The sequence below is a fragment of the Lutra lutra genome, chromosome 14 (genome assembly GCF_902655055.1).
Source record: "Lutra lutra chromosome 14, mLutLut1.2, whole genome shotgun sequence".
NCBI classification, from domain to species: domain Eukaryota; kingdom Metazoa; phylum Chordata; class Mammalia; order Carnivora; family Mustelidae; genus Lutra; species Lutra lutra.
The window spans coordinates 37,022,110-37,050,020 of record NC_062291.1 but is presented as its reverse complement, the minus strand read 5'-3'; the positions used below and the strand labels follow the sequence as shown (position 1 = coordinate 37,050,020).

Here is a 27,911-nt window from a genome sequence, read left to right as displayed (position 1 = left end):
TCAAAAATAGTTCCATTTCCCCACCCCACTGCCAGAAGCACAGTGGGATTTTCCTCCTTATTTAATGTGAGAACCTGGTACAGATCCAGGAAGTAAGATACTCAAAAGTGTGGGAGCCCCCTGGTGTCTGGGTGGCCCTGGAACTATTAACTATGAGTTGTCCACATTATACCTCCAGCAAGTCATCAATTACAGCTGAGGTTTCTATACCCAAGTGCTGGTTCCCAGTGATCTTGCTGCTCTGGTATGTTGGGGTTCTCTGCATCTGCCTGTCAATCTCTCCAAATGAGGAGGCCGTTAGACCTGTGCCCTCACTTCTCTTATGTACCTAAGTAAACCTATTTTCAAGTTTGTTCAGCTTTTTGTTTTTGTTATCAAGCACCAGACTTCCAAGCTTGTTACATGCTGGACCAGAAACCTGAAGTCCTTGTTCTAAATTGAAGTAAAATTCTTATTACATAAAATTAACCACTTCCAACAATTCAGGAGCATTTATTACATTCACAATGCTGTGCAAAACAGCACCCTTATCTAGTTCCAAAAGCTTTTGGGTTTTTTTTTTTGGGGGGGGGGGGGGAGGATCAAAACATTTAACTGAGGGGCTTCAGGGGAAAGTCAAAAGGCTGGGAGGACAGTGAGATCCAACACCCTCAGCCTGGCCAGTTCCATAGTGACCAAGAAACACTGTCATCATCTTAAAACGAAACCCTATACTCATTAAGCAGTCACTTTCTCCCCCCACATACCCAACCCCTGGCAGCCATTAATCTTCATCTGTATGGATTTACTTTTATGTTCTAGATATTTCATACAAAGGAAAAAATATCTTTTGTGACTGGCTTCTTTCACCTGGCATAGTGCTGTTTTTAAGGTTGATCATGTTGTAGCATGCATCACAACTACATTCTTTAAGGTTGAGTAATATTCCATGATATGGACACACCACATTTCATTTATTCTTTCATCCACTCGGGTACTTCCTGTGCCTTCTTCCTGCCATCCAGAATAGCAATTCTAAAGTGTCCTCAGAGAGGCCAGGTCATCATCCCCAAGACCCCTCTTGGGCCCAGCCACTTTGACCTCATACATATTCTGAACGGACACCAGAAGGATGATCTTCTCCAGCCCCTCCAGATGAGGACACTAGTCTTCCCCATACCAGAGACAGAAGAACTTGCAACATTTGGAGGCTGACATTTCGGGGTTTGGTATTAGGTTTAAAAAAAAAAAAAGAGAAGTGGTAGAATCATCTTCTCTTAGGAACCAAGGAGAAAGGGGGCGGGGGGGGATAAAAGGACTTTGCTTTGAATAAATTGTACCATAGGCAGGAATAAAGCTAAGTTTTACAGTGTATGTTCTGGAGAACTTAGAAATACCCTTACAACAGAAATAATCACTTTTTTTTAAGATTTTATTTATTTATTTGAGAGAGAGAGAATGAGAGCATGAAAGGGAAGAAGGTCAGAGGGAGAAGCAGACTCCCCATGGAGCTGGGAGCCCAATGTGGGACTCGATCCTGGGACTCTGGGACCATGACCTGAGCCGAAGGCAATTGCTTAACCAACTGAGCCACCAAGGTGCCCAGAAATAATCACTCTTTAATTATGACAATTAGGGTGATTCTGTAAGTTCAAAGTAACTCTTTAAAAAACTACTAAGAGACACATGTTTGCTTTTACCACCTGATATCTTCTTGCTCATTGTTAAAGGCAGAGTAATGCCCTCCTCCTCCCATGCTCCCTGCAAGATGTGGCTGTCCTAGTTCCTGTGGATCTGTTACCTTACATGGCAAAGGGGCTCTGCTGAGGTGCTTAGATAAAGGATCTTGCAACAGAGAGATGGCCCTGAATTATCCCGGGTCCTTTATAAGACAGAACCTAGAGATATGAATCAGAAAAGGAGATATGAAAACAGAAGCAGAGCTCAGAGGGACGCAAAGCCCCAAAGCCAAGGAATGTGGGCAGCCTTTAGAAACTGGAAGGATAAGGTAACAGATTCTTCCCTAGAGTGTCTGTGGAAAACACAGACCTACTAACACTTTGATTTTAGTTCACTAAGACCCATTCTGGACTTCTGACTTCCACACAGTATGACAGTAAGTTTGTGTTGCTTTAAGCAACTGAGTTTATGGTCATTCGTTCCAGAAGCAACAGGAAACTAATATACCCCCATCTAGAATATCCAGCCATCTAACAACCAATCACCAACATGTAGAAACACTGAGAAGTCAGAATTTTCCATGGACGGTGTTTTTGTCTTCGTGATGAAAATGTGGTGTCTCATGTTCGAAAGAAAGCCAACACAGGAGGGAGAAGAGGAGAGAACACATAAGGAAACCTGGAATAAGCAGCAAAACTTATCCCTGAAGTTTGTTACACTAGAATGAGAAAATCTGAAGGATCACAAATATTTCACATCTGCCATAAAACATTTCACAGCACCTTTACATCAGATGGGCCCTGGTGAAAGGTTTTAACAAGCCAATACCCCATGTGGTAAGGCTCAGAAAATGAACTTTCAATTCTCTTAATTTTCCAGTTAAGTGAATCTGATTTTCTCCACAGAGAGGGAATTAAACTTCCCCAAACCAAGAAAATCCCCTTTCCACATAACTGATACAGTAAAGATAAAACTTGGCTATGTAATAGTCTCATTACTCTCGTTGCAAACCATCTGTCAAATTTTGTTTAACAAGTTGAGTAAATTCAAGAGAAATAAATAACAGTTGTCTGAAACCCTCATGTCCACCCAGGTATACTTTAAATGAGCTATGCTTGACATAAAGCACACATAAACACACACACACACACACACACACACACACACACACACATTCTCAATTTCCTGGCAATGCACTCTTGCTTAAATACACAACCATCAAGCACAGAGAGGGATGACAATCATTCCTCCCCCTCCTCCATTCCCTCCCATCTTGCTCCTCTGAGAACTCAGACCCAAACCAGTTCTGCTCCTTCCCAGCTGCCAGTTCCCAAGAACACTCACAACCCGTAGTCCTCCTAAAACAAACAGCACATAAATTAGCAACAAAAACTAACTCAACTTCAAACCAGGCCATTCCAACATTAATAGTGCCTTTGTTGTCAATAAACCTCCATTTGACTTCTTCTATTTTTATGTGTATTTCATTTATAAATTACTAATGCTTTTCCTGAAGCAGAATGGTCAAAGTAATAGTCTACATTGAGCCATTCCATCAGTTGGAAATTTTAAAAAAAGAAAAGATATAGTTCACATTGAGTAAAGGAGAGAGAACTATTAGCTGTGAATACACAGGCATTTCCTAATTCTGCTTGATCTCCAGTACCTACACTTCCTCCCCTCCCCCCCCAACACACCCACTTGGAGGGAGTAAGGACCATGTGGACTTCATGCTGCAGTTAGACAGACTGACAGAAAGTAGGAGGCACAGTTCTGAGAAGCCATTCTCTCAAGCTGTGGCTAATCTTCACAGGCAAGAGTACTGATGTATTTGTCCACACTGGTAGATGTGTAGAGGTGGTGGTAGTGGTTTTATACTACGTGAGAAACTACTATAAACCAGGTACATGAAAGAATCCTTCAGCCCCTCAAGAAGGCTAACAGCTTTCAGAAGCAATAGCTCTTTCTTTCCCCAACTTCAGAGGAGATGGAAGAGTGAGCTGTTCACAGAGGAAAGCGCAAGAGGAAGAAGCTAGTATTTAACATGAAGTTCCACTTCTATCTTTCTTTACCCAGAAACCAGAAAGTCCCAATTTTCTCCTGCAGGGAGCTCTGGGTCTAAAAGGTTTAGAAGATGAAGTCCCTCCTATGAAGGGAACAGAGAAAAAGGATGGCAATCCAGGTTTTCTTAAGCCATCCAGAGACTTTCTGATTTCTGGTTCAAACAGTTGAAAATATGGTTTGCTTATACAAAATTTGGGAGATGGTGAGAACCATTACATGCACAGGTAACATCTGTCATGTTGGGATGGGGACAAGAGCCCCTGAAATGTCAAGGCCTGCCCCAAGCTGGCCCCATTTGCAAGCAGACACATAGGGTCTCACCTTCCATCATTGGTTCACGGTAGGTACGAGCAGGAAGGCACCTGAGACACTGCTTTATTTAATCGCTCACTCAAGAGTGGCTCATAGTCCCACAGTGTGTTAAGAGGTCAAGCTACAACCAGAATCCTGGTTTTCTCACTCTTCCCTTATTTTATTTTCAACCCAAAACTGCTGGGTCTCCTCCCAAAGTCAACAGAAGAGGTGCGGGTATGAATGTAGTGGGAGCAGGGAAGGAAAGGGGGCTGTGCCACAGTACCAATTGCCCTTTCTTTCTCCTCCACGGATCCAGCTAAGAAATAAGGAGATACAAACTCGGACCAGTACCCTGTCTAGGCATGTATGTAGCTATTTCAGAGAAGGATCTACTCTCCTGCTTCAGGAACCTTTGGCCCTATCCTTCTAAAGCTTGCTCAGCTCCTCCCACCAACCTCCCTCCCATCTCTACGGCCAACATCCCCTCCTCTTTCTGCCTTGCCATCAGACCAGGCTCCTCCCCTTCCCCACAGGAACTGTCACATACCATCAATCTATTCAGCTGACTAATGGAGAAAACACACACTTAGGAGGACAAGTGATGGGCACAGAGGGTTGCAGCTTAAAGCTGGTAGATTTACCCCATCCAAATCTCAGGCATCCTTCAGAACGCAACTCAAATTCTACCACCTCCACAAGAAGCCTTTCTTGTATCTTCATGTGTTTAGACATCTTGGATAAGCCCACCTTCTCCCAGTGCTCTGAAGTAATCATAACAGCCAACAGCACCAAAAACTACGTGAGCTACAGGACCCCATCACAGGGATCCACTAGCATCTCTCCTTTCCTTCACCTCTGACGTTCTCCTCCCCTGAGCCTAGATGATCTTTCTCTAGGACACAGAGTCACCCAGTTCCTCTATCATCACGCAGTCTTTCACATCTTTTTTCTTAGAGTTGGGCCTCAACTTTTGAAATTCAAAAGCCAGGATCAGAGTCTCCCCTTCTGTTTTCTGCTGTGTCATCACCTGAAGAAAGTAAACATCAAATACTGAGGCTGACAGGAAGGGCAAGACGTGCCAAGAAATGTGAACTGAAGAAAACAAACAAGTTCAGTGACAGTCTCAAACTCAGTATCCCGTCCTACCAACATTTATGGAGCACCTCTTCTGTGCTACGTATGCACAGAAGAGGTGCGCCATATCACTTCTCCATGTCACTTCTATTGTTGCATTTGAACTCAGAACAATTCTGTCTCCATGTTACAGGTGCATAAATGGACTCAGATGGCTGACAACCTCCTCAGAGCCACACAGTGCACAGGCCCTCTGTCTCAGACAGGTGTACAGGCCTCGGGACTGGAGCTGTGAGCTCTTTCACATGCAGGGTAATAAGGCAGAGCGGTTAAAGGTGAGGAACCAAGTTTGAACCCCATCACCTACTAGTTACCTAACTAGGTGACTAGTCTCTCAGCTTGTTTCCTCATTGGCAAAATAGGGATAACTGTTCATTCCAACTAAATTACCTCCCTCCCCCAATGAGTTGTCAGAGAATGATACAGGTATTTACCTGCTGAAGTAGTAAGAACTAGGTCTGGCTCAGAATGGACCTTTACTCAGTGTGAACCACCACCACTATCGTCACCATCTCCCCAGGCCAGGGCTGGGCACATAGGGCAGGACACACTAGAAGTATTCGATTGATGGAGGACTTCCACTCAGGTACAAACATGTGCATCTGAGAGGGCTGCATCATGGGGGAGCTCAGCAGCTAATGCCTCTTCCCCTCAACTGTAACCAGCCAGCCTCACTCTGGGACTCTACATTATGACTACCCAACCTCCAACTTCAGTTGCCTCCCTCTACTCCTCCCCCCAGACCCATGCATGCTCTAAGAACTGCACAGTGACCCACTTCTGCATCTCCAATTAGACCACAAGCCCCCTAAAGATATGGATGGCATCAAGGCAGTAAATACCATTTTCCAGTTACCCAAAACTGGAGATGGAGCTCATGGGTGGGCATCGCACCGCCGAACTTTCTGAGCTGGCTAGCCCAAGGAGAGCAACAGTCCTTGGAGTTCATCTGACTCATGTCCTGTTATTCATTGGTATCAATGTTGTTGGTCTTCCCAACTTTTTGAGCTCATATACTTGTTTTTACCTCACAATATGTACACTGAATCGAGCTACAAAGTATTTTAGATTAAGGTGGTCTAGGACACAAATATTAGCTGGCAGGCAAAGTAACACCAAGCTAAGGTGACAGTTTAATATTTCATTTTCATCTGTGGAAAACAAATGCATTCTTTCTGGCCTGGTGAGCCACAGGAGACAACAAATTTTAGGTTCTAAACAGGAGGAAGAGAAGGGACAAGGACTATACACGCCCAAGAGAATATGAGAAAAGGAAAACCACTCCAGGTGGTTTTAGGAAATTTCACAGTACAAAGCTCAAACCCTTTTCCATTCTCATCATTAAAATTCACAGGTTTCTACCATGAGGGTTAGAGCATTTGACTGCACAGGTTTCTACCATGAAAGAGAGCTTAGAGGCTAGCAAGTCCAACTACCTTTATTTTACAGGCAGAGAAATGGAGACAAGAGAAAGGGAATGACTTGCCCAGTGTCTCCTGACCAAGAGAAAAATGAGTGCTCAGTGACAGAAACTAATTAAGTGTAAAGGATGGTCAACCTCCAGTAAGGACACGTGGACACCAGTCCCCGTTCTGCCGCTGATGCAGACAGGCTTCCTCGCTGGGGCCCAGGCTCATCTGTAAAATGAGACTTGGAACAAAAGCACAGCGCATCACGGTGTCGACAGCTATCAGAGACACCTTGCTGGCAGGAATATTCTGTGACCCTCAGATCCAGTCTTACAGTCTAGCGTTCTTTCTAGACGCCACCTTAGAAGCAGGACTCCAGAGAACATGCACACACCCACAACTCCACAAAAACACATCTATGTTAGCAGGAAGCAGAAGAGAATTTAAGTCCCATTAGAGAGCTTTGAGGTTAAGATTCACTTCCTTTTTCTCCCCTTCTCTCCTGGTGAACTCACTTAAGTGTGTTTAAGACACACACACACACACACACACACACACACACACACACACACACACACAGACGTGCGCGCGCGCATGCACATGGCATTTGGGTTTCTGTTCCCAGGCCACACTGCTCCAAGGAAGGGGGAAATGTAAGCCAGCGACGGTGGCCCAGGAGGGCCAACAAAGAGGGGCTAAGCACTCCCACTGTCACCACCCTAAAACACCTGGTCGGGTCTGATTAATGAGATGAAGACCAGATGCTAAAAATGTCTGCTAAATTAAAAGAAAAAAGAAACAAAGAGAAAAGGAAAGGAAACCAGAAGCCTGCCTTTAATACAGTGCACTTTGTTATCTGTAATGTCTTTCAACCACAGATAACAGAATCAACCACATGGAATCGAAGATGCATGCCAGGTGAAAAAACATCATAAAGACATAATAAAAAGTTCCACCAGTGCCCATAAATTGCTGGGGGACTATTGCAAAGGCAGAACCATAAATTCTTGATGTTTCCCAAATTAGAGGGTACCAACACATATGCAGATATATTTGTGCGAGTAATTGAGGGCTAAGAAATCTTACATTAAACACAGCTACCTCCTTCAAACGCTGTTAGGGGAGCCTCCAACAGGCACACGCATACAGCACACACTGTAGGAATTCAATTTGGAAACCATCATCTAAAGCACAGAGGAGAACAGGAAAGTCATATTGCTATAATGCTTAGATTATCAATCATCTTGACAGTTTATTGGCTTTATCACCACACATACCATTAAAATGATGTCTGGCCTAGACTGTCAGGAGCAAACATTAAACAGACCAGGATTAAAAAGCAGATCCCAAACAGCACTCCAGTCAAGTTTCCCTTCCACTCTGAAATTAGTTAGAGCTGACTAAGAAACTGGCGCTAGACTTTGAAGAAATATACAGCCCAAAAGACTGCGAGTCAACTCAGACCTGAGGAGCTGATAGGTAGTGTCATGTTATGGCAAATCTGACTCTCCTGAGGTTGATTTATCACGCACTCTGTGCAACAGAATGAGTGCTAATGGTGGAACGGAGGAGGGGAGGGAAAAAAACACCACCACCATCATTTGCCTCTTCTTGCAACGAAGGGCTTGCATCAAAAGGGCCAAGCCAGCTCCCCAAAGTGGGCCAGGAATGCTAATAAATTCACACTATTGAGCAAACATATTAACATTACCCCCACACAGGTTATTAAAGTAATTTTACAGATTCAGAAGAACCGAATAGGCAGAAGAGACATTCATAATTCAAGAGCTCTAGACAGCGAAAGAGTTACGAACCCTATACGTTTTTAAAATGCTTCTGCATGTGTCACTTTGGCAGGGAAATCTCAACACAATTAAAACTATACTAGCACATCAATAGGGCTCAATTGAGAGCTGTGTACCTGCCTTTTACTAGGCCAGGGCTTTATAGATGCCTCAGGAAGAAAGGGAAAATGGGAAATTCACTGCTAATTAAAGGGAACCTTCTGTGCCTAAGGAAAAATGGTGGCATTGCTAAAATATATATAAAAGAAACATGTTTTCGAATCTCTGCCAAGGGTTTGGCTGTTTCACAGCTCCCAGAACTGTTCCATGTTTGTTTGGAAGTCACAGAGCCATTCTGTTTGTGATTAATAGTTTGCTTTCCAGTACAAATAAGTCATTAAAAAGGGTGGGGTGGGTGCAGAGAGAGCTGACAGGGTAGGAACTGGCCCCGAAACAATGAGAGTAAGAAATTCTGACCACATTTTCCAATTTTTTCCCTCCCTTATTTACCCAAGTGGGGTCTGTGCCCTCCCCACTGGGTGACTTCAACATGACCTTGTAGGTGAAAACACTCCCTGGGACATATTCGAGGCCTTTCTCTTGTACCTTGCTCCCAGGTGGACTCACAGGTAACTGGGGAATTCCATTAACTCATCATTCATTCAAGGCCCTGGAAAAGAATGGGACCAAAATGACCACAGGGAAGGAAGGAGCAGCTTCAGCAGTGCTCCTGCTCTCACTGGGCTGACTTCCCATGGGCTATGCTGCCATTTTGGGACACTTCCCACTAGCCTCCTGTTTCCAAGCAGTGCTGACCTTGTTTTGTCGGTTATAGGCTGAGGGAGAATTGTGACAATATAGCATTTACCCAGGGGGAGCAATTCCCTGCATGTCAGATGTCACCGGGAAAAAAAAAAAAAAAAAAAAAAAAAAAAAAAAAAAAAAAAACTCATGTCAGAACCCAAGGCTTGTACACAGCTCAGCAAATCCTGAACTTTACAACCTGAGCATCTGGGTTTGGGAAGAAAGGTAAAACCCACTCATATCCTTGAGCATGCGCACACCCAAGACATCCCACCTCTTTGTACAAAAGCCAGGAGAGAGATAACCAGGGGAAGGACAGCCAGCATCCAAGCTCCTCACACGAGAAACTGCCATCACCATCTCCCCTGACTCAGATTTCTGAAGCACTTCCACTATCGGTAAGGCAGAAACCTCCCCCCACCCCAACCAGGTAATGGACAAAATCTCCACTTTCACACTCCAAGACATCAAGGCACCACGAGATCCATGGGGAGGGGAGAAGTGGAGCAAACAGTGAAATGATTCCTAAAGGTCACTGGGCACCAGCCACAGGACCAACATGGTGCTGAGCCTTGTTAGGAATACCTGGGACTCTGAGGAGCATGGTTCATGTATCCACGGAACCTACAACCACCCAGCTTGGGGACATGATTGGCTCATCACCAAGGAGATGGGGATTTTCTGCTCTTTCCACAAGCCCCTGAGCTCCTGAAGGTCAGGGACTATGTCTCACTGATTTGGTATAAACCCTACCAAGAACGAAGGAAACCAGATATGAGTAAGAAAAAAATGATTATTTTTAATCAGACATAATACACACAAAGGCAGAACTGTTAGTTGGTTTGGAAATCCCAGCTTTGCTGTGAATTCAGGCCCTTCTTCCAACAAGCGGCTGAGAGAAACCAGACAGTGAGGCAGCAGGAAGCTACATGGACCTTGTTCTCCTTCCTCTAAGTCCTTCTGGAATGCTTTCCTCTTCCTCACCACACCTTCACAGTGCTCATGTCCATGCTATACTGAGTGCCCATGTGGGGGGCCCCTCAACCTGTCTATCATCAGAACAGTAAGGCAGGAGAACATCGGAGGTCGAGGGAGTACTACTAAGCAATGAGCAAATGAAGATTAAGCTAAATCTTCTCCTCTTCTACTTTATTACTGTCTACCCTAGAAATGGCTCTAAAAGGTTCCCAAGGTCACCCAAAGACCCAGCTCACTGGGGTTTTTATTATTAGGAAAAAAAAAGACTAGAAGTTTCTGTGTTTGTTATGCTAGGTACTACCCCAAGAGTGGCAAGAGGACAGAAGTTAGTCCTTCCCATAGTAGACCCTTCATCAACACTTACGGACTGAAAGGAGACAATTAATAGTGACCTGGAAAGCAAAATAATTCAGCATGAGAGTTAAACAGAAAAGAGAGACTATTGGTTTAAGAACCGTTTTCATTGTGTAATGACAGGAACAGGTAACAGGAACCATGATGTTAGAATTCACCCAAAACAGCGGCTGGGACATCAGGGACAGCTTTATGGAGCTGGTAATAATCAGCAGGTCCTTGAAGCATGTGCACGGGACAGGGGGGAAGAGGGGGAGGCATTCCAGGTAGGAAGAATATGGGGGTCGGTGTGGGGGGTGCTCCAAGGGGTCACAGAGAAGAGTGGAGGGAGCTAACGTGGAATGGGGAAGAGACTGTAAAGATCCTAAGCAGAGCATGAAATGAACACCTAAAACCGAACTCCTGATCTTCTCCTACCAACTGGTCCTCTTCCAGTGCGTTCTTCATGACTTCACCATTATGGTAGGAAAGTCTGGGTTGTCCCTTGATTATCTATAACTACACATGGCCTTGTGGCTAAGTTGTGGCCCATGGGATGTGAGCAACTTCTGGGAGTTGACTCTGCAGGGAGGAGACACACTTGGATTGTGATAGGAGAGAGCGTTCCATTTCCATCTTGTTTTGCCACTTGGAGTCTTGTTAAAACACCGAAACCTGTATCAAAACTATAACCACTGTTATTCAACTGGTTTCCAGGAGAGGCACTCACTTATCAGGCTGGACTGTGTCCTCTCCCCGTCATGATCCCCATAACATCTCATTCACCAAGTTATTCTGATGTCAATTACTACCTAATTTGCCCTCCTTATTCTACCTCCCCACAACAGCCAAGTACATGATCTACCCACACATACTTTCACTTTCTCTGAGCCAGTATCATAGAACCATTCTTTCCCCAGACACCAATCTGATCATGCCTCCTCGTGAAAACTCCCAATGGTTTCCCATTGTTCTTAGGGTAACAGTAAAAATCTTCAGCACCTACTATGAGGCTTAGCACAATCTGATCCTGATATGCCTCTTCTATAACACACTCCACCTCCCAACCTTCTTTTGGTGCCCCTAATAACTACTATGCTTTCATACCACACAGGGCATTTGTACACGATATTCCTGCTGTCTAGAATGCCTTTTTACTCCCCCTTCCTTATTTAATTTAGTCTTCCTCATCCTCCAGATCCTAACCTAAGCAACATTTGGTTAGGCAAGACTTACCTGACCTCCTACCAGGTCAACTTCCCCCTATTACACCATGCACCAATACATACACTTATGCACTAATATGTGCGGTCAGACTCATGAGGCTTTCTTAGAGTATTTCTCTATCATAGCCAAGTATCTGATATGCCTTACTTTCTATTCATCTAACAAAATACAGTGTGAATACTACGTTTATCTGACTAGGGCCGGTCCACTGTTCCCTACCCAAGACCATGGGTTCAGTGAGGGTACAGACCACCGTATTACTGCTCACCAGTCAATCTCCGGCATCTAGCATGTTGCATGGCACAGATGCACTTACACGGATTATAATGTGAATGAGCTAATACAAAAATTAATCAACGGATGGCTCTAGTACCTTCCATGGCTTTTACTTCATTAATACCTCTCATCAATCTGGTACCGGGCTAATCATACACCCTCGTGCTCCCAGATTGTTGATCTTTCCAAGCAAAGCCAAGGCTCTCAGAACCCAAGGAAAATATCCTCACCCTGCTGCCCTCCCTCATTCAGCTTATTCCCTGATAAAGACCATCTACTGTGAGAGGATGGCTCCTTGGGCACTGAATTCCCAATGCAACTATTGTGCTATCAAAAAAAAAAAAAAAAAGTGGAGAACTGAATATCGCTGGTACTTAATGACCCATTAGACAGCCACCTTGATAGAAACCAGAAGGTGGTTAATGCTCCAACACTGATGCTAAACCCAGGTAACAGGAGGGTAGCATAAACCAAGAGTCACGGTTTAGAACGCTGGTATTTCATTAACTGAAGGGGAAAGAGGCACACCAGATCCCTGCCCAGTTATAAAGCAGCACAACTGAGTATCACAAGGACTATGGCAAGTTTCCCAGATGTCCGGGTCCACAGACCTAATCTACAACCCAAAAATAACAGAATTTTTTTTCCCTTGAAATATCCACCTCCATCGCCACCACCCTGACCTTGAGTCCAACACTCTCCTGCAGGAGAAGCTGCGACTTTACAACTGCACACTGACATGTTCTGGAAGAAGCCCAGGAAACCACCTGAAATGCAGCTGGCTTCGCATTCAGATGCCAACTTGTTTTTGAAGAAGCCGGACACAACCGGGGTGCGTATGAAAAAGAAAACGGGCTCTGAACTGACAGGGGGTATCCTTGCCTCTAAACCTACATTCCTGAGAGAAAGAGGTTCCTTCCTGGCTTTTGTACGTCTACACGGTGACCATAAGAAAGCCTTTAGGGGCTTGTGTACCACCTTGTCTTGCCACGGACAGACATTTCAGTGTTAGGGCCTCTCAGGTTAAACTGGGGAAAGGCAGCAAGAGACGGAGATGAGCGCCCCCACGGATCGCAGGGCGGGGTGGGTACAGAAGCATCACAGGAAAGGGATGCTTGCCTCTGCTTAGGGACCACAGGACCAGAGAGAGAACAAGCACAAGTCAGAACAAGAAGAGAGAAAATACACCTGGTAGAGCCTGGAGGGGCCTCCAAACCCCTTGGAAGAAGCCCCAAAAGCAAACTTGGGTCCATATTTGCACCCACCTGAGAACTTGGGCCAACCGGGCCCTCAGGCCATGGATGCCAGAAGTCTCTTATCCCCTGTTCTTCCCATAGAAACACTGTGGCTTGGCAGGGGCTCTGACCCCCCACACCCTGCAGATGAACAGACATGCAGAGCAACTGCCCCATGAACTGAAGTCAGAGTTGAAGGCTAAGGGAAAAATCTAACAAGCAAGAAGGCACAGAACTTGTTCTCTGGACCAAGAGGGTCAATGAAAATCCGCTTCCAAACATGCCCACCAACAGGAAATGGGGAAATGGACCCCCATCCATGCCCAGTGCTTCAGGGAAGAGGAGGCCACACCACTGTTTTCATGTCATCTTCCTTGGCACATAGCTGGACTTCATTTCCTACTCTCCCTTCAAGAAGGTTGGGCTGTGGAATCAGTGGAATGTGAAAGGAAAGGAGGTCTTACAACCCTGGAGCTGGGAGCTGTTAAGAGTTTGGTGTGTCCCCTCCATGTTCTCTCTCCTCATCCACTAGAAAAAGTGAGAGGACTTCAGGAACAAAGCAAAGGGAAGACAATGAGGACAAAGCATCCTTGGGTCCCTGAATGATATCAGGAAACAGCTCTCCCCTCCCACCTCGCTTCCTCTCCTATATACACCCTCTACCTTAGACCTGAGAGCAGTAAAAAGACTTCTCTCATGTTGAACCACTGAGGTTTGGGGGATAGCTTTAAAAGCCATTAGTCTTCTCTGGCTAATAGAATAATTCAAACTTCATTGACATCTGGTTTGAGACCTATATTGGTTGTGTTTATTTGCAAAGCTGACCCACCCTCCTGATTATGCTGGGCTCTAGTTAATCTTAATATCTGGTTTGTATTCTCTCAGTTGGATCATTGAGTCTGGGATAAAAATTTCACCATGGAAAATCATCCACATGGAAAATCATCCATATGGAAAAGCCACCAGCAAATATTGACAAGCCGACCCCACTTCTGTGTCTATAAACAGGCCCACTCCCTCTTACTTTCAAGTTCCTTCTGGTCTCTCTTGCAAGGACAGGACACACACATGGAGCCCACTACTTTTCCAGATGTATTAAGTCAGTTAGAGCTTTACGAATAAGAAAAAAAAATTTTTGAACACACATACATACACATATCTGGCAAATAAGGGAGCAGAAGACCTATTTTGCAAGGGGATAAGCATGAATTCCAACCAATGGAACAACATGTCATCCACTCTCTTGTTTGAGACTGCAAATTAAAAATGCTTGTTTCAAAGTAAAACATCGTATACAGTTTATTCATGGTGGTTATCTATCATAGGATTAGAAAAGAGTGAACTAGACACTGACTTGTGCTGGAGTAATACGTAGAAAAGGAAAAGGAAAAGGCACTTTAAAAAGAAAAAAAAGTCCAAAACTCCTGGAGAACCCCAGAAGGCATACTTGGCTTAGTTGAAGCCTGTACATGAGTTTCTGGAGAAATCATGAATAAGAGGCACCCGCAGGGGCAGAGTCCCTTTCTTGAAGCAGACAACACACTAGGAGATCTGACCACCTGCCTTGAAGACCAGTAGCAGGTAGCATGCTCTCGTTCTGGCATTGGGGAAACCAATCCCAAATAACAGACAGACTCCCATTGATAAATATTTACTGAGTATCTAGTAATACCACTTGAGAACCTGTGGGAGAAACTGAATGTGATGACTTCTAAGCTAAAAGGACTCAGAGATCATCTGTCATTTCTCAGCGGTGAATCCTTGCTTCAACTCTCAACCGCAGTTTCTTCATCGGAAGCTAACAGACTCAGAGCGCTCAGCAAACATGAAGTGAGTGCACGATTTATTTCAGCTGTCACCAGAACAGTAACCGGCCTGAAGGGCCCAGCTGCATCTGAGTGCAGCGTTGGATGGGGGGATGGAAGTCCCCAGGGCACCTCCGTGACTCCCACAGAGAGGGAGGGTCCATTGAGGGAGCCTCCAGCCTCCCAACCCATTCAGCAGAGGCTCGGTTTAGGGCCATTTTACACACTGGAGTTCTACACAACGTATCATTTAAAGGAAGTGTCCCTTTGCTTGGCAGCAAAAGAAGTTTAAGATACACTACTTTAATCCCCTTCAGCCCACCCCAACCCCCCCCTGTTTGTTTGGGGTTTTTTTTGTTTTTTTGTTGTTTTTTAAAGATTTTATTTATTTATTTGACAGAGAGAAATCACAAGTAGGCAGAGAGGCAGGCAGAGAGAGAGAGGAGGAAGCAGGCTCCCTGCTGAGCAGAAAGCCCGATGTGGGGCTCGAACCCAGGACCTGGGATCATGACCTGAGCCAAAGGCAGCGGCTTAACCCACTGAGCCACCCAGGCGCCCCTGTTTGTTTTTTTTTTAAGATTTTATTTATTTATTTGACAGAGAGAGATCACAGTAGACAGGCAGGCAGAGAGAGAGAGAGGGAAGCAGGCTCCCTGCTGAGCAGAGAGCCCTATGCGGAACTCGATCCCAGGACCCTTAGATCATGACCTGAGCCGAAAGCAGCAGCTTAACCCACTGAGCCACCCAGGCGTCCCCCCCCCCCCGTTTTTTTAACCACTGGGGAAACGGGAGATTGGAAAACAGAAGTTAGCCTACGTGTTCTGACACCCAGTTATCTTTTCGATGACCAGGCTGGAGGCCAGGGGTGTGAATCGGGTTTCTCCTCCCAAGCAAGCTTGTGGCTCTAGTGTCCAGAGCTTAGCTCCGACTAAAGGCCATCTCTGGAAACTCTGCCACTGCAGAGAAGACAGACATCATACCCACTGCCTCTTCCTCTTGGGGTACAAACATCCCCACACCATCCCTACACCCTACACCAATTCGGAGCACCTTCCCTCCCTATTTGCAGTGTTAGATGGCGCTATCTCCAAGCCAAGGGTGCTGCTCAGGCAAGTTCCAGACCTGAGTCATGGTACCAGGGTAATGATAGCCATGATCATAATTTAATTACAATAGCAGTAAATCAGCATTGGTTGAGCATCTACTTTTTTGCCATGCAGTATGCTAAGCCGTATTTCATGTCAACTTCAGGACAATTCTGAAGCAAGGTGCTGTTATTAACTCCCTTTTACGGAGAAGGAAATTAAGACCCACAGAGCAGTAACTGGGCACGCTCACCCAGCTGGCAAATTTGAAGCCAGAGTCTGCCCAGGCAGTCTGGCTTCCTTTCCCATCCTCTTCACCCAGTCCATGCGCTCTTTCCCCTTCTCACACCCACACTGGCACTGAGAAAGAAACACCGTGGCCAGTCGAGGATAGCTGCATTTGAGGACAAGGTAAAAATGCTGGCAAGTTGGAAGGCATGTGGGGTAGGAACTATACCTCTCAAGCAAACTAGATGTGGAGCAAAATGGTCAGTGCTTCTGATCCATCCAGAAGACCTGCCAGGGAGAGGAGACCTAAGGAAAGGTCTTGATTTCCTTGTCTGGGTCACCTCCATCACCTCCCTTCCTTCTAGCCTCCAGGGTTCCCATGTCCCACACAGTCTTGCTACACACAGCACACAGTAGGTGTTCAACTCTTCCCCTCCACCTGGTTGCTTTAGGAGGCAAACCCACAGCGCTTCTTGGGGTTCAACTTCCCCAAACCAACTCAATCCCCTCTCACACTTCTGGAAGATTTCATAGAAGGTCACACCCCTCCTAATACTTTGCCGACTTACCCCATCATCCCTCCCGTTTTAATTTCCCCCATTACGCCTGGATCAGTTTCCTCACCCTGTGCTAATCCCTCGCCCTCTCCAATGTTTATACCCTTCAGATGTTTGCAGGCTATTATCATGGACCCACTTAGTCAAGCAGCACACATTAAGTTCTTTTCATCTTTCCTCATAAATCAATCCCTTAATCCCTCCAAGCCCTTTAATCGTGCTAGCTGCTCCTCTCTGAACTCCGTCCAGTTTCTCCAAGTCTCTGATAATGTTGTGACACGAGGCTGGATGCAAGGCTCCAGCTGCTGACTCTCCAAGTTCCCTGAGTGTCCAGGAGCCCCATGCATCCACACGGCTCCATCTGGGGGGATGGAGACCTTACCTCACTGCACCTAGCACCTTTCCTGCATCCCTCTCATTGTGAGGGGACTGCGGCTATCCGCAGAGAAGCAGAAAGCTCTCAAGCATTTTGGTGCCATGCAGAATTTAAAGGCGGGGCAGGGGGGGAACCTGCAGGAAGTTTTATAGCCCCATAAGATTTTCACTAGCTATTCCCACACACTCCCTAAGAATAGATAATGCCTTTGAAATCAAGGAGGATTTCGGGACCCAGGAAAGGGCCCTTTTGGAGCCCCAGGCCATAAGCAAATTACAACCAAAAGGAGATGCCACCACGCACCCACCAGAATGGCTGTAATCAAACAGACTGACACCACCAAATGCTGGCAAGGCTGCGGAACAACCAGGACCCATATACACTACTGGTGGAAGTGAAAATGGAGCAACCACTTTGGGGAAAGGTCTGGCAATTTCTTTTGAAATGAAACTTCCACGTATCTTAGGTCCCTAAAGTTCTACTCCCATGTACTCAAGAAAAATGAAAATATAAGGACACACAAAGGATTGTATGCAAATATCCATAGCAGCTTAGTAGATAAACCAGAGGAGACTGTGCCTACATTCCGCATAGAATAGACACACTACAGTCTACACATACATTGGAAGACCACTCAACAATGAGAAACAAACCAGTGATGTAAACAACAAGGATGGCTCTCATACACGCTGTTGCTAATCAGAGATTTGCAGAAAACATACTATAGGATTCTAGTTATATGAAGTCCTAAAATGGCCACAAGCTATGACAAAAAAATATGAGTGGTTACCTCTGGGGCAGAAGAACCAGGGAAAAACTGGGAAGGGTCATCAGGGTACTTTCTGGGGGACAAGTCAAGTTTTCCATTTTGGTAGGAGTTTGAATTACAGAGATGCATGCATTACTCAAAACTCACAGAAATGGTACATTTAGGGTTTGTCAATTTCTCAAAAGAAAAAAATAAGTTAATATTGAACTCTAGTAAAGGTCAATTTACATTGAAACGCACCAAAAATATATGATGGATTGATGGATAGATAGAGGTAGGATAAAGCAAGCATAGTGAAACAGTAATGGAAGAACCTGGACCCCACCTTGATGTCAGGTATACGCAAGTTCACTATACAATTCTTTCCACTCCATACAATTGAAACTTCTCTTCATAAAAATCAGAGGAGGAAAAAAAAAATACCTTGACTCTTTCCCTTCTTGTAGACTTCTTGTAGACCTTGAAGCCATGAATGCCTCACTGATGTGCAACAGGATTTTTATCTTTCAGGCACTATCTCAACCACTGGCTTCTCATTCTAGGTATGGCCTCCTCACCACACCCCACCCATATATACGTCCTCCATTCCCTTCTCCTCCCCATCATTTTAGTATCTACATGTATCAATAGAAAAATGTATCAGTAGGGGTGCCTGGGTGGCTCAGTGGGGTAAGCCTCTGCCTTTGGTTCAGGTCATGATCGCAGGGTCCTGGGATCGAGCCCCACATCCGGCTCTCTGCTCAGCAGGGAGCCTGCTTCTCCCACTTCTCTCTCTCTGCCTGCCTCTCTGCCTACTTGTGATATCCATCAAATAAATAAATAAAATCTTTAAAAAATTTTTTTAAAAATGTATCAATAGTTCATCCAGGGATCCCTAATACAGGTTTCCTGAGGGGCGGTGTGAAGAGAAGGTCAGGAAGGGTGAGGTCCACAGATCACTTGCAATTTTATGAAAAATTCTACACACATGCATACATGCATTTCCCTGAAAAGAGGATCCATAGCTCTTATCATATTCTCATCGAAGTCTGTGGCTCAGGAAGGCTCAAAGCACAACTGGAAAACTTCAACTGTACTTCTGAAAGTGTGCTAAGGGCAGGTAATGCTTCCAATTTAGAAATCATCTGCATTTTGGAACACCTGTGTTTTTCATTATCAAAGTGCCCTTTCCTTGTATACTCCTTTCATGTAAAGAGGAAAGGATGCTGCATGGAGCTAGTCATGTGAGAGCCTATGCCCCTGAACATCTCCAGCCACATACAGTAAAATTAGGGTTAGTCAATGTAACATTCAATGGTTGCATATATTGTTCAATTAAAAAAAAATCTTTGATCATAAAATATTAAGCATTTGGCAGATGAATTGCATAAAAAAGAAATTAGCTTTTACTGAGGACCTACTATGTGCCAGGCACTTTACATATGTTCCCTCATTAAATTTCATTCCCCATTGACTTGTATCCATTTCATTAGGCCTGTTTCGTGTAAAAAAAAAAAAAAAAGAAAAAACTAGGCCTAAAATTTTCCCTGCAAAGTCACACAGCAAAATAATTTGAACCCAGAGCTCCAGGGCTCCAAAGTCCAGTCCTTCAAAGGTTCTCCAAGCAAGAACTTCAGCTACTATACTCATAGCTCCTAGAACTTGGTATATTCCTCTGTATTTCAAATACTCTGTCCCACAGACTTTAAAAACTCTGAAAAATTATCCAGAAATGCAAGCATTCCAGAATGCAAAACCTACCACCCAGACTACGATTTGTCTTCAGAAGTGGCCTAACTCCTTCATCACATTACATGTCCCCATTCCTGGTTTGGAAGACTCCAAACTGCTGAAGGACAAAGCACTGATGGGCTGGGGTATAAGGGACGCAGCAGTGTCGTCTGCATCATCAGCCCACCTCACAGCACCTTTGTGCTCAGTGGAGAAAGGCTATCTTCCAGGGGCTTGGGCACCACCATCAGCCTCACCATCTGGGTTTGCAATAGCTGAGGCTAAACAGAGCCAGCTTACCCTGAGGAATCCCCTTCATCTTCTGTCTGAGAATTCTTTCAAGCAGTCTCTTCATGAGAAGGAGAATGTAGGACACTGGTCTTGACTTCCATATTCTGGGGATTTCTATGCGGTGGGGGCACTTCATTCCACAAGCCACAGGACTCTAGACCTCAAGGCGGTTGCCCTCTGGCCCAGATGCCTGCAGGTCTGGAGAAAAATGGCAACTGTGATCCTCGGAAGGGTTTTAAAAAAAAAAAAAAAGGCAGCTCGCAGGCATCCAAGAACCACTCTGGCAACTCTCTGGGCCCCCTCTTCTCCTTGATGTTTCAGCTGAATAAAAATGTTATGATAAATAAAGACTCAACACTCAAGAAAAGTCTTCCTCCATCCCTGAAATCCTAATATCGACAGTTGCAGGATAAAACAATCAAAAGATACATTGGAAGGGAAAAGAAGTCATAAAAGGCCATTCTGGAGTGTGTATGGAACTGGGGAGGGGCACTCTAACCCTAGCACAGAGGATGGTTAAGTGAGTGCAGTTTGGGGCAGGGGTGCAGGTAGAGACAGATGAATGAATTGCTACATTGTATGGCAGAGTTGACAGGGGGCCTAGCCCAATATCCATTCTCTCTTCTCCCCCAGGAACAGGACCTCAAATTTTAGCGGGGCACATTGCCACCCAGCCAAAAGACTACAGTTCTCAGCCTCCCTTGCCGCTAGGTATGACCTTACAGCTAGATGGCTACATGGAACTTCTAAAGTAAATTCCAAAGAGGAAGGAGGCAATGTCCTCCTTTGTCTGTCCTCCTGCTGCCGGGCCGGTGTGTGGATGTGGATCTGATGTCTGGACTATGTCCATCTTAAACCATGAGGTCCAGTCCAAGAAAACAAACACTTAAGACAGCAGAAAGATGGAAGGAGCCTGAACCCCTGTTAATACCCTGAAGCCACCATATCAGCCCTAGGTTATCAGCCTCTACAATGAGAGAGAAAAAAATAAGTTGAACCTTATGGAACATGCAGGTAATTGGGATTATCTATCCCATGCAACTGAACCTAATCCTAACTCATATTGGTGGCTACATAAATCTCTAAAAAGTTGTTTTAGTACCACACCATAATCACAGCTCTGATCTCTACCTTGCCCCTCCTCCCCTGGATTAGGAAGGGGCCATAGTAATGAGAAGTAGCCTCCGTACCTCTTCACTTGGGAAAGGCTACAAGCGAAAGACCACCCTTCTCAAGCTACTAAATCAAATCCATCATTTCAAGCAAGACCACCTATTCAGGGTATTGATACCTTACAGGAGAGGGTGAGGCACGTATGAGTTCATCATTAGGTCTCGGAAAACCCAGCTCACAGCAAGTGAACTCTAAAATGCTTACTTCCCCTTAAGAAAAATTTAAAGGGAAAGATACAGTCTATAGCCATGTGAATTTCAAATAGGTCTACCAGGGAGTCTCAAGACCAGAAGCTACATAAGGAGACAATGGGAAGTAAGAATAGAAAATAGTGACTGATCTTTCCAGGTCCTCTTCTCCCCTCGGTTTTGACCGACACTAAAATTTTTGAGAGGAGACCTGCACCCATGGGGATGTTTTACGACATATGTAACTCCAAGGCAAGCAGGAAGTTACCCGACGGCTGGGAAGAGGAGGCTACAGTTCTAGGAGGTGCCAGAATTCAGGCAGCTGACTTAACCATATCCACCAGGAGAACGGACTGAGTATTTTCCATTACATCTCCGGCAGCAGAAGCTTCCCTGGTAGGCTCCTCAAAAGAGTGGCTTCACAGCATGCCCACCTCAGCTGCATTTCCAGTCCAGGGTCCTAAGAGGACACCCCTCCAACACACAAGGGATTCTCAAGGGCTCCCTTGGCTTCCCACTTGCCATCTACCCATTCTGATTTCAGAGACTCAACAGACACATCCACACCCCAGCCTTGGCACTCCACAGTCCACACTTCACTCCCCAAACCTCTTGGCAGGGATTTACCCCAAAGGGCCAGAATTTAAAGTTTTCCACTCACTTCCCAACTCAGGAAGATTCATTCTCTAAGGACATCCAAATGGGAAGGGAAAGTCATCTTTTAGGATCTCAGAGGTTGGATTTTGGTGAGAAAGTTTTAAATTGCTGTCCATTATTAACGTTAAACTCACAGCAGTCAGCCCTGAGATCCACAATTATAACAATTCATAAAAACAGCCCCTTTGTTAGTTGCACTTGAAGAGCTTTTGAAATATAATTGCAACGTGGTGCAAAGTAAAATAAAAATTCAGATTTTCTTTTACCGAGGCCATGAACAATACTGTCCTTTTTACAGCAGCAGAAAGCCTCAAGACATCCGTTATATTCCTTCAATGAGCTTTGTTCAATAAATGCTAAGCCTTGAAGCTTTTAAATGTATTAAAGTGATTATGATATCATCACTCCAAAGGCACTTCAATAGAACATTAAGACAGAAACAATTTTCTTCCACACAAACGGCGTAACGGTAACAAAAAGTTGATTAAATGCACATTGTATCAAAAATATTTTCAGTATTTATAGACATATGTAGATAACATTAACTGTAACCCACACCATGGGCAGGGTGGAGAAGAGTAAATAATAAAACCATTGGCGGGGGAAGGGAGCAAATTTTAATAATAAATCTTCAAAACTTAAGAAAAAAACTGTAGCTTGACTGTGACTTTGCTTTTGGATTTACAGGGAAAGTCACACTACATAAAGGAGAATAAGTCTCAAAATTAATAAGAAAGGGGAACAAGTCCGTGTTTGCTATTCTAATAAGCCCAAATATGTTCCGCACTCACAGAGGCCATACTTCCTTCCATAAATGCCCCCATGTGACTGGCAGGAAAGGTAAGTCTATTTACTTGCGACATCACCTAACATGCTGCCAGCAGGTGAGGACTCTGCAAGGGGCAGATGCCTAACATGTCCAACCAGGAGGTGTGGAGAGGGTAGGAAGGAGGCCAAGAGGTGGGTTCAGAGCAAAACGGCAAGATGTAAGATTCCCTTTGTTGCAGGCTCATTACGGAATGCTCTTAGCACAGATAAGGGGATTATGAATTCACATGTGAATTTATCCCCTATTAAACTTTCAGCAAAAGGGTCAGGTGGCTGGAATAGCAAAGCCAAGGCACCGTGGTCACATGCCAAGGTAGCAACTACTTGTAGGCTCTCCTGACACATGAAAAAAAAAAAAAAAAAAAAAAAGCGAGAGAGCGAGAGCAAGAGAGAGATGTTTTAGCCCTTTGAGTGCATACAGATTAGCGTTTCCATCTGTGGGTTCAGTTCTGTGTCCTGATATTTTGTTCAACTTTATCTTGAAAGCATGTTCCCAAGCCATTTAACACCTGATGTATTCTAATGGGTGTACCATAGGGTGTTTGGTGGTTATTTTTTCTAGTAGCTACTTATGTAGTAAGGATATCTATCCTATGTTTGTCATATTTTGTTCAGTTTTTTACCATCAGAGTTGTTTTTGCCTCGTAAGTTTGTTTATGGGGTGGGGTGTTTTTAAAATAAGGTGAAGGACTCTAACATCTTAAAATCAAGGAGAAAAGTATTCTAAGGACCCAAGGGTGGGGGGTGGGAGGTAGGGGGTGGGGAGGGAGTCTGCCAAGAAGAAGAAAAGCTCTGAAACCAGTTAAACCAAATCCCTACACATAACCCAGTACCCTTCAATTTGTCTTGCCCCCTAGGCCAAAGGAAGAGCATGTTTCTCACTGGAAAACACTCTATAAAGAATGCGAACTCCACAAGAAAAGCCACAGACAAGGCCTTTTATTACCCAACTTGGGGCCCTTGTGATTTTCTTTATGGGGAGAGTTTCCTTGTCCATCACTTCAAGCATTGCTCCCTAGCCCTGGCAGCTTCTTAAACCAGCCCAGAGAAAGGAAAACATAACAAAGGGCCAAGAAAAATGGAAAATAAAGACCATACAGTGGGTGACAAGTTCCCCCACTCAAGCAACTAACCAGTGCCGTGGGCCAGAATTGATTTTCTATACGACATCAGAAAGGATTACCTCTCCCCTACACTCCTGCCCAGGGGGATGGAGTAGAAATCATAATTAATTCAGGCAAATTCAATTCTGTGAGTCCAAGTGACAAATACTTTCCTTACAATATGAAGCACAGTCTCAAAACATCTTAGAACAGTCGGTGGGAGCACGAGCAACACATTCAGTGCAATAAGGCACGAAGCTGCACAATAAAACGTGTGCGACCAAATAATAATTTTTCCAAGTCAGGAAAGAATATTCTTAAAAAAAAAAAAAAATCAAACTTCAAAGAACATGCATTCCCATTAATAACGTTGACTCTCCTTCCCTCCTGGTGATATGGGTGGGGGGCGGGGAGGGGAGGAAGGGGAGTGGAGATCAATTTCATTCCTTGACTATCTTGGTCCATGAGGTCAACAAAAATATTCTGTGTGTTAGAGGGAAATGTATTATTGTGCTCCTGATGCAAGGAATGAGATGGGAGAGGTTGCTTCCATAGCCAATGTGACCTAAACCCCCAAGAATCTAAAAATACTATTGCAGTCAATTACAAATCAGCCACATCATCAGAAGAGACTTAGCGACACCCATATTTCCAAATAGATAGTCGCATCACAATTACTTTTTCCACTTGAGTTTTGTTTTGTTTTGTTTTTGTAGCTTCAGAGTTTATGCCATCGAATAGCAGGGTTATAGAGAGAGGAGAACACTGAATCAAGAGACAGGCATCCCTGGGGTGCCTGGGTGGCTCAGTCATTAAGCCTCTGCCTTTGGCTCAGGTCATGATCCCAGGGTCCTGGGATCAAGCCCCACACCACACTCCCTGCTCTGTGGGAAGCCTGCTCCTCCCTCTCCCACTCCCCCTGCTTGTGTTCCGTCTCTCGCTGTCTTTCTCTGTCAAATAAATAAATAAAATCTTAAAAAAAAGAAAAAAAAAAGAGGCAGGCATCCCAACATCTACTACCAACTCTGGCACTAAATGATCAGAGGACTCGGGCCAATTAACACTTCCCTCCGGCCGTGAGGCTCCTTTTCTCTAAATCAAAATGGTTCACTTACAGGTTTCCATATGTTCTTTCAATCATAATATTCTACAACTTTGGGATTATTTTCCTCTTCCTAAAGAAATTATGCTTGGAATTACATCTACATGAGTTTCTATTCCTTGACCCTAAGAGCTGGGCAGGAGAAGGCACTGAGTAAAAAAGAGGACATTCTGGAATTCACAGAGGGTCATCCCCAAAGGGAAAATCAGAAATTGACTAGATGTGTGTATCATACAGATGCATACACAAGCATGCATCTTCTTGGCCAAAACACTTCTCAATCATTACATATTTGTTAACATTTATTAAGTGCCCATTAGACAATGCTTCTGTTTAGCTAACTGCATGTGATCAGAAAATGTAATAACATGCACAGTCTTTGGCATCAGATGACTGATGCATACTCTCCCTCTTCGGGCAAACCGATATAACCTCTCTGAGCCGGTTTCCTCAGCTAGAAAATGAGAAAGAATATGTTGCTCATGGGATTCTTGTGAGACTCAAGACAATCCACATAAAGCAGACAGTAATTCCTATCATCAGTATTATTTACCAGTACTACTTCTATTAATATCCCATTAGGTTGCCGTAAAAGTTTAAGAACATATATTAAGAACTTAGCAAAAAAAACAAATAAACAAATTTAAAAAACAAACAAACAAACAAAAAAACCTTAACGGCCCCAGTCAGTGAGCTATCGCCAAGGACTCAGCAGCCTCCTACTTGAGCCTCCGTGCTTTCCAACACTCCATCCTCCCCCTACTCCAGCCCCCCACCTTCCACCACCAACTCCCGCAGGCCATTTCCACGGAGGAAAAGAAATCATATCATATATCTGCTAGCCAGAAACTCCAATCTTTCTACTCCTTTACGGATGCAAGTAAGGGTGACCATCTGCTTGCTACTGGCACTGAGGATTACACCCATATAACAATTCAACAGAGAAATGAAACGGCAGGAAGACCCTTACCACTGTCCAAGGGATCACTGATGATTACGATAAAAAGAAACTAGTGAAGGTGTTTAAGAAGAAATTTGCCTGCCATGGTGCTGTAATTGAGCATCTAGAATATGGAGAAGTAATCCAGCTACAGGGTGACCAGCACAAGAACACATGCCAGTTCCTGGTAGAGACTGGACTGGCTAAAGACAACCAGCTGAACGGAGTTTCATGGGCTTTAAGTGCTTTCAGCTTCACTGAAGCTTAAGTGAGGATTTCCTTGCAATGAATACAAGTTCCCTTCTGTCGCTTGTCACGAGTTTAAAAATCTCACAGCTTGTATAATGTAACCATTTGGGGTCCGCTTTTAACTTGGACTAGTGTAATTCCTTCATGCAATAAATGGAAAAGAGCCATGCTGTCTAGTCATGAAGTCACTCATTTAAACAGAGGTCAAGCAGCAGGCGCCTGGCAGTGTCTGGCCTGAAACCAAGCAGGAACGTGAGGTTTCGGTCCAGCCCAGGGGCCCCAAGATCACAGAAGGCTATGTCTGGCCAGAAGATCCTCAGCTCTCCCTCTTCAGAGTTCCCTGCCCTAAGAGAATGCCACCACCTGAAGAGCCCATGGTGAAGCTGAGAGGACAAGATGGGGTCAGACAGCGACCACAGCTGTGCTGCTACAGGGAGTCAGTGGTACTCAAAGATCAATCCCTGGTGTCTCCAACCTGACCAGGTGGGCAGAGCTTAGAGCGGCCACCTTCCCTCTAGTGAGCCGTGACAGGACATCTCCCTTGCCACCAAGGTCTTTTTGACCTAATGTGTCCTAGCTAATCACTGTCCAAACAGCAGAATGCGAGCCCAACCTTCTGAGTTAAACTTTTGACAAGGGAACAAAGTTCAGACTGATGTGTCAGTCATGTAGCTAGCTGCAGAGCGTGTGACTTACTAGCGACAGCTGCCCAATGCCATTTGAAGTAACTCACTGGTTTCTGGCTCATTTTTTTCCTTCAGTTTTAATGTTATGTAATGTATTTAAACACTTATTTAAATAAAACTTGTTTTCAGGGGAAAAAAAAGAATTTAACACCAGTACCTGGTACACAGTAAAATCTAAGAAAGGTTGCCCGTACTCTAATCTATTAGACTCATCTATATAGTATTATGTTATCAGATAAGCTTGTAGCATTTCTCTTTAGTCCAGTACCCTTGTTTTCCCCTCAAAGACAATTTCCAATGGTATAGTTCTAGCACTCAGGCCCCTGCAGACACAAAACACAAATCCCCATCAAACTAATGCTTCTTGGTGGTAACAGGCTTGGTGAGAAGAACCAAGCAGTACAGACTGACTTATGTTCCTCCTCTGAAAAGTGAGAAGGCCACAGCCAATGAGCTCAGTTACCCATCTAACTCTGGCTTTGCACAACCCTACCTGTCAATCATTCCCAAGGGTGGGCGGCACCCACAGCCCAGCATCCTCTCTCCTGCAAGTCTGAATGATGACACCAATAACCAACCTGAAATTCAAAGGAATAGCCTGCAATAACTTGTGGGAGATCATGACCAAAACTGGAGCTGAATCCATTTTCTGGGCGAGGCCCAATTTTGTTACTATTAAACAATGGGTGGAGGTTTCTGGGTATCAATTCCCAGATGTAAAGGTTTCTCTGCTATGTCTTTAGTTTCCACTTAGAACAATACTCAGTAACAATCATTTGATTTCAGTCCTCTACTAATGAAATCGCTTGTTTGTTTTTCCTGAAAGTTCAAAGGGACTGGCATAGAAAGTTCTACCACAATGGGTGACTGCTGCGAATTAAGATGTCCTAACCATTTACCCCATGTTTGAGGCAGTTCAATAAGCAGATTCTTCCACATTAAACAAGTAAGCCTGACTCATTCCTTT

The 27,911-nt window shown here is 44.6% G+C and overlaps 1 protein-coding gene across 3 annotated transcripts in view; it reads right to left on the bottom strand.

Annotated features, from left to right (window-relative positions):
* Positions 1 to 27,911, bottom strand: part of LRMDA (leucine rich melanocyte differentiation associated) — a 1,078,273-nt gene that overhangs the window by 992,920 nt on the left and 57,442 nt on the right. The window lies entirely within an intron of this gene.